This window comes from Sceloporus undulatus, chromosome 2 (genome assembly GCF_019175285.1).
Source record: "Sceloporus undulatus isolate JIND9_A2432 ecotype Alabama chromosome 2, SceUnd_v1.1, whole genome shotgun sequence".
In the NCBI taxonomy this organism is placed as follows: Eukaryota; Metazoa; Chordata; class Lepidosauria; order Squamata; family Phrynosomatidae; genus Sceloporus; species Sceloporus undulatus.
The window spans coordinates 3,069,646-3,077,841 of NC_056523.1; the positions used below are offsets into that span (position 1 = coordinate 3,069,646).

An 8,196-nucleotide genomic window follows, 5' to 3' on the forward strand; every position below is an offset into this window, starting at 1 on the left:
ATAAAAGGCAGGATCATAGGGTCAGATTTTAAATTTCTTCCCAGTCTATTGACTCTCTGGTGAAATAACTTCTCAAACTGCCTCTCCTTCAAGACACTTGTTTGCTGTTGGAGTTGGAGGCCTCCGCAAATGTCTTCCTCCCTGTGTGCGCGCACATGTGCCCACACACCTTCAATTCACTTGTTGACTTATGGGGACCCCATGAATTTCATAGGGTTCTCTTAGACAAGGACTACTGACAGTTGGTTCTGCAGTTCCTTCCTATGAAATACAGCCTTCAGCACCTGGTATATGTTGGCAGTCTTACATCCAAGTGTTAAGCAGGGCTGATTCTGCTTAACTCCCAAGATCAGTCAGGATCTGGTGCCCTAGGTACCTGGACTAGCACAATAATTCTTAACACAACAGTGTACATTGATGGTGCTCTAAATACACGATAATACCAGTAATAATACAACAATGTATTGGTTATTACAGGCATTGCAGCACAGCATCTTGGGGACATCTTTGCCCTGAGTCTGATGAATTCACAATAAATGTGACTTTTGTGGCTTCACTGGTATAAAAAAACAAAAATGGGTGAACCAGACTTAGCTGGTCCTGAAGGAGGAAAAGGCCTGGATGGCCTTAGTGCTGAGATCAGTAGGGGATTCCAACTCCAACAAGTACGGTAGATAAAGGCTTTCATGGCCTAGCCACCCATAGTTTTTTGTGGGTTTTTTGGGCTCTATGGCCATGTTTGAGAAGAGTTTATTCCTGACGTTTCGCCAGCATCTGTGGCTGGCATCTTCAGTTCTCTTCCTCCAGCCACAGATGCTGATGAAACGTCAGGAATAAACTCTTCTAGAACATGGCCACAAAGCCAGAAAAACCCACAAAAAACTATCCAACAAGCAGCTTGCTCTCGCTCTAAGGGGCAAAACACTTTTGCCATTGCTGACTTTTTTTTGGTCATTTTATTTTTCTTCCAATTCCATTATGTTATTATTCCAATATATCAAATTACCAAAAACAGTATTGTGGCCACAGGCTGTATAGTTAGGTGTAACTATACAGTAGTACTAGGTTTTCATTTTTATTTCTCCATGTGTCTGTTACACTTCTTCCTTTAAAATACACACACAAACATACATAGATCCATGAAAAGACTTCCATTATAGATCAAAGCAGGCTGTTCTAGGACTTCAGATGTTCTTTTCTCTGGGCTCCATGGAAGTGCTTTTGTTCCATCATATATAATAGTGTTATATCAGGTATTAACACATGTCATACTGTATTCCACCTTTTTGAGCTCTTATTTTGTATGTCACTTTTTCAAGTAGGGCTTATGAGCTTCTGACATTGACTGACTTATTGGTGACTCTCTCATAGCCTCCAAGTCCAAACCCCTTCCCCAAAATATTCTGCTATTTTCACTTCCTTCTCAAAATTCTATGTCTTGAAACCTCACTTTCAGGTCAAAAACCTCTTGGTAGAAGTTCACTCTGGCTGAGAAGTCTCCATTGGATCCCAAGCAGAGTCCACAATGGAGGGAGATTCAGAAGGAATGACGCATGGTAAGGATGAACATTCACTGTGCAGAATCCTGCCTTTGTTGTTGTTGTGTGCACACAAGTCATTTCCAACTCAAAGCGACCCTATTACAGGGTTTTCTTGGCAAGATTTGTTCAGAGGTTGGTTTGCCCTTGCCTTCCTCTGAGGCTGAGAGCATGTAACGCACCCAAGGTCACCCAGGGAGTTTGCATGGCCGAGTGGAAATTTGAACCTTGCATTCCAGAGTTGTAGCCCAACACTGAAACTACTACAGCATGCCAGAAATAATCTCCGGATGCTGTTGAAGTTTTTGGTCTAATGCAGAACATCCATGTTCAGCTCAAGGTTGTAGGAGTAGAGTTGTGCATGCAGGGTCACTGGGCTTCCAAATACATTTGTAGGTGTGCATTTGGTGGCAAAATCTTGTCAGGAAAAATAGAAGGCAGGAGAGGTTGAAGCCTGGAAATCTAAAAATTCGGTGCAGCCACAAAGTTAGGCATTAAAGACCAGCCCCATCAGGGTCCAGGATGGGTGCGCCAAGATTATCTGATTCCTCTCAATCCCTTTTGAGATGAAAGGGGAATGGTGGCTCTCTAGTATGCAAACCTAGCTCACCATAAGATAAGGATGTTAGAATAAGGTCATATTCATCCTTGAAATGCCTGCTGAGATAGAGGAGAAATGGTTACTCTCTTCCTCCATCTCTTGCTGCATCCACACAGGGCTGTAGCATGGAAGGAGGCCCTCAGTTCACAAAATAGGTTTAAAATTAAAAAGAAAGAATCTCAATATCTAATAATATGTTATTGTTATATATTTAAAAATTATGTGTGTGTGTGTGTGTATATAAATTTTAATATACAATTATAATAAAGTTTGTTATTATTATCATCACATTTATTATTATGCTGTTTATTTTATAATACACACTGGGAGCTCTTTATCCACAGGACATCCGTTCCAGACCCCACGCAGATACCAAAATCTGCGGATGCTCAAATCCCAAAGGAGGGTGTGGGACCAGCCCAGCAGGAACCCAGGGAGAGGAAGGGTTCCCTCCAATCATGGAGCTGCAAGAAAGAGAAGGAGGGGGATGAAGACAGTGGCTGTTGGGGGGTCCCTTGCTGCTGCCTGGGGCACCTCGGCTGCTTGGCCCCAGCCTCAGGAGGGAAGCGCTGGACCAGGAAGCAGTGAAGGGGCCCAGCAGATGGGACAACAAGCCCTTTATTTATTTATTTGTTTATTTGTTTGTTTACAGTATTTATACTCCACTTTTCAGCCCTAAAGACTCTCAGAGCGGCTTACAGATAGTTATTCAGACAGTTCTCTGCCCTCAGGCTTACAATCTAAAAAGAAGGCAATGATGGTGAGGAATAGAATCATACTATCATAAAGTTGGAAGAGACTACAAGGGCCCTGATCTAGTCCAGCCTCCTGCCATGCAGGAACTCTCAATCAAAGCATCTCTGACAGATGACCATCCAGCCTCTGCTTAAAGACCTCCAAGGAAGGGGACTCCACTACACTCCAAGGAAGTGTGTTCCACTGTGGTTCTTCGCTCCCTGAGGCCTGGACCATGGCAGATGGACTTTTGGGAGGGCCCTCTTCTTGCTCTGGCTAGCCCTTCTTCCCAAGAAGACTGGTGGGGGCGGAAGGGACCCCTGGCCACCACAACACATTTTTTTGGGGAACCCACATTGGAGCAGACAGAGGGGACTGTGGTGGCTGTGGCTTCCTGGGCTGCAGTTGGGGGCCAGAGCAGGTGCAGAGGCAATTTGGAGCAGAGACATGGCACAGACGAAAGGGGACCCTCACTGCCCTTCCTATCCTTTTTCCTCCTCCTCCTCCTTTGCTTCCTTCTCCTCTCATTCTTCCCCCTTCTCTTCTTTTTCTGGCACCACTGCTCTCTCCCCCCGAGCCAGTCGAGAATGGGGGGGGGGCACTCCTCGGGGCTCCAGAGCCAGCCTTCCAAGGCCCAAATCTCTCAGCTGGGCACCCCCGCAGGAGGTGCCTCGGCAACCTGAAAGGCTGGCAGGCAGGACCAGGAGCACGCAAGGGAAACCCGGGCCCCATGGCTACTTTTCTGGCCTAGGTGAGATGAGCAGGAAATGGAGCCATTGCCCCTCCTCCTTCCTGGCTGCCTGGAATGCACAGGCCCCTCTTCCAGAGCGGGACTCCAAAGGCTGGGAAACCTCCAACCCAACACCACCACTACTACTGCCCTTCTCCTTCTCTCCTGGTGTGGAAGGGCAGTGTGTCGGAAGCACCCAAGGCTGGCGTGTATATGTTTGTGTGTACGCACAGCTATTGGGGACAACCAGAGGCTTACCATCTGCGGATGCTGGAATCCGCGGAAGGCAAGTCCACGGATAAGGAGGGTCCACTGTATAGCACAGGAGGCATTGTGGCATAAAATGTGATTTAGTCAGAAACAGGTAAAATAGCAAAAGAATTGAAATATGTCTGGCTTCTGTTTAAGAGAAGAACCGAATGAGACCCTGGGTCATCTTTTTTTCTTCAATAAATTATTTGTGTCCTTCTCCCATAGTGCCATTTATAGTCTGGGCTGTGTAGTGTTGGTTTGAATAATTCATAGAATCATAGAGGAAGAGACCACAATGGCCATCCAGTTCAACCCCCTACCATGCAGGGACTCTCAATCAAAGCATACCTGACAGATTGCTTGGAATCCTGGGAATGGATCTGGAAGGTTGTGGAGAGAGCCAAGAGCAAAGTGAGCATTCAAAGGGCCCAAGAAGACAAAGCCATGAAGGGAACCACCAGGAGAGAGGAAGAAGTAGGAATCCAAAACTCCTTCATTGCTGATAAACTACTGGGCAAGCAATCCCTCCAATGTGGGGAAGGATTATGGGAGGTGCAGAGGACAGTCTCTCTCTCTCTCTCTCTCTCACGCACACGCGCACGCACACACATCCATCATCACAACAGCCTGCACCAGAGAAGGAAGCCATTTAAGTGAGAGGAAAAGAAGCCTGGAGGCTTACTGTGGGAGGAACAAAACACTCATGTGTGCTCCCAATATCACGGGATGGGCAAGTTGACCTGATCTGGATTTAAACTGGGCTCTGGTCTTGATGTCAGATGTAAGGAGGATACTATAGTTTTACGAGTACAATTCTGAGCTTGACTGGGAAGTTTGTTGTTGTTAACTGCCCTTGAATCGATTCCAACTCATGGCATCCCTGTTAATGACACAACTCCAAGATCCTCTATCCTCCACTGCTCTGTTTTGGTCCTGCAAATTCATGCCCATGACCTCCCTGATTGAGTCTATCCATCTGGCATGCAGTCTTTCTTCTACCTTCTATCTTCCCTAGCATTATTGTCTTTTCTAATGAGTTATGCCTTCTCATGATGTGGCCAAAGTACAGTAGCATCAATTTGATAATCTTGGCTTGCTGGGAAAAAGTCCTTTCCTGGTCCTAGTTACTTGAGGGCTTGGGCCCGAGTTACTTGAGGGAACGCCTCTCCCGGTACAATCCGCCCTGCACTCTCAGAACAACAGGGAATAATCTACTGGCTCATACAAAAGTCAGACTAGTAACTACTTCCCAAAGAGCATTCACAGCTATAACTCCCACGCTCTGGGACAGTCTTCCGGAAGAGATCAGACTGATTCCAACCTTAGATGCCTTCAAGAAGGCACTAAAAACACATCTCTTCCGGCAAGCATACCCCCGGATCTTCTATAAGATCTGAAGAAAACTCCACCTCAGAAAAAATCAAGATAATTTTATCACATGATGTATTGTGGTTTTAATATTGTACTATCATAATTTGATATTGTATGGTTCTAAATTGTTTTTAAATAGTAATGTTAGATATTTTATTGTCTGAAATACTGTTGTAATCCTGCTTCGATCCGTCGGGAGAGGTGGGAAAATAGAAATAAAACCTATTATTATTATTATTATTATTATTATTATTATTATTAAAATGGCCCAACAGTGACAAAAATTCATCCACTTAATTAATGAATGGAATGTATAACCTCTGAGTATCTGTTTATGGTGGTAGGGAACAGAAAATTGGCAAGAAAGGGGGGAAGTAAAATTATGAATTATGGATCATATAATTTGTACTATGTAACTATTTTTAACCTTAAAAAATAGTAAACCCAACAGTGACAAAGCTGCCTCTGCTTCCCCTAAGAGATGTTGGGGGATATTGAGGATCAAAACATTTTTTTTAGATGGGATAATGGGAGATGCTCTCTGAGATCCAATGGGGTTGGAAAAGTTGGAGAGTGGAGGGAGAAATGGCATGTGGGAGTGAAATGGTGAAAGAAAGCAGGAGCAAAACCTGCCTAGCTTCATTGCTGATTGCAGAGGCCCTTCCTCTCTTAACACTGAAATTCAGTCTTGTCTGTCTTTGTTCCTCTTTATAGAAGAACCTATGATTCATCAGAGAATCCACACAGGAGAGAAGCCATACAGTTGTCAACAGTGTGGGACATATTTTGCTCGCAAGTCACACCTTAAAACACACCAGAGAGTCCACACAGGAGAGAAACCATACAAATGCCAGGAATGTTGGAAATGGTTTGCTGACACATCACAGCTAGTGAGGCATCAGAGAGTTCACACAGGAGAAAAACCATACAATTGCCAGGAATGCGAACAATGTTTTGCTTGGAAGTCAGATCTTGCCATACATCAGAGAGTGCACACAGGAGAAAAACCATACAAATGCCAGCAGTGTGAGAAATGCTTTGCTCACAAGTCAGCCCTTGTGAGTCATCATAGGGCCCACACAGGAGAAAAGCCATACAAGTGCCAGCAGTGTGGAAAATGTTTTACTCAGAACTCTCACCTTGTGCGTCACGAGAAAGTCCACACAGGAGAGAAACCATACAACTGCCAGCAGTGTGGGAAATGTTTTGCTGACACATCACAGCTGGTGGGTCATGAGAGAGTCCACACTGAAGAGAAACCATACAAATGCCAACAATGTGGAAAAGGTTTTATTCAGAAGTCTTACCTTGTGAGTCATGAGAGAGTCCACATGACACAGGGTCCATAAAAATGCTAGCAGTGTGGGAAATATTTTGCTTTCAATTTCACCTTGAAACACACCAGAGAGTCCACATAAGACAGAAACCACACAGATGACAGCCATGTGGAAAATGTTTTGCTCAGAAGCATACTTTTTTGTCATGAGAGTCCATACAGGAGGAAGACCATTCAAATGCCAGCAGCATGGCAAGTGGTACTTCAGGTAACAATCTTACACACTACCATACCATCCATACAGGAGAGAAGCCATACAAATGAAAGGACTGCTAGAAATGTTTCGATCAGAATACACACCTTTTGAGACATCATAAAGTCCACACTAAACAGAAAGTATAGAAATGCAAGCAAGTGGAAATTGTTTTTCTTTTGGAGAGGTAGTCTTCATACATCTAGATTGTGTTATGTAAAGCTCTGCTATAATGTTTTTAACATGTTATTTCTGTTACAAAGTTTAGGTTTAAGGTATCTTGCCCTTATAGGACTATTCATTAAACTTTTGTATTATTTGATATTCTTCATAGCCCATCCAGAGTCTGTGGAAGACACTGTCAGTTATGGCGCATCGTTTGTATTAATGAGGTACTATCAGGATTCAACTAGTTGTAACATGAAAAAGAATGCTGCAAATGCATTTATTTATTTTTTTAATTTTTATTAAAAATTAATGTTTTCTATTAAATTTTATAACAAAAGCAAACACAAACAAAACCAGCCAACACATATTTGACATATACACTTTCCATTCTTCATGTATACTTTCCATTCCATTCTTCCAAACACTAACACTCAAATCCTCATTACCTTTATTACCCTATTACCTTCTTACCTATCCCTCCCTACTATATTCGACCTAAACCTTTAACCTACCCCTACTTTTATACCATCCTATCTTTTATTACGCTAATTCATTACTATCTCAACATTTTTCCTCTTCCTTCATTCTCTCTTCTTTATCTTACATACATTTGACTTCCTTCCTCTCTTGCTTACCTCTTGCTTTTATTTTGCATCCTTTTAATAAACATCCTTGAATATTTCTGTGCCTGTTATATTCAAGCACTTTAAATTTCCAAACAGCATGCCTCAATACCATAATATAATATGAATTTTATGAACCCAGCTTATTTTATAATCTTTGTCCTCAATGTGAATACTTCACTTTATACCATAAGAATCTTATATTATTCCTAATAAATTCATATTATTCATGTTATTTTTCGGTCTCTCACAAACCATTAACTCATTAATGCTCTATAAATATACTACCTCATTGCTCCTTCATATATTCACATACTGGGTGCCAATCTTCCTTGATTTTTCCTAAAGCTTTGTTTTTTAAGATTTGTGTCGATGTATCCATTTCTGTTGTTTCTAATAATTTCATTATCAATTCTTCTTTACTCGGGATATCCTTCATTTTCCATTTTTGTGCTAAAAGTATTCTTGCCATTGCTGTCATATAGGAAAGTATTCTTCCATACTTTTTCCCCACTTCATTTTCAAAAATTCCCAATAAAAACTCTCCGGCCTCATTTCTAAATCAATTTGGAGTATTTAACAAATTACTGTCTTTATTTCCTTCCAGTATTTTTTGACTTGTTTGAAGTTCCACCAGCAGTGTATAAAT

At 42.4% G+C, this 8,196-nt stretch overlaps 1 pseudogene; it reads left to right on the top strand.

The window, feature by feature from the left end:
- Nucleotides 1-8,196, top strand: part of LOC121923056 — a 100,115-nt pseudogene that overhangs the window by 51,402 nt on the left and 40,517 nt on the right.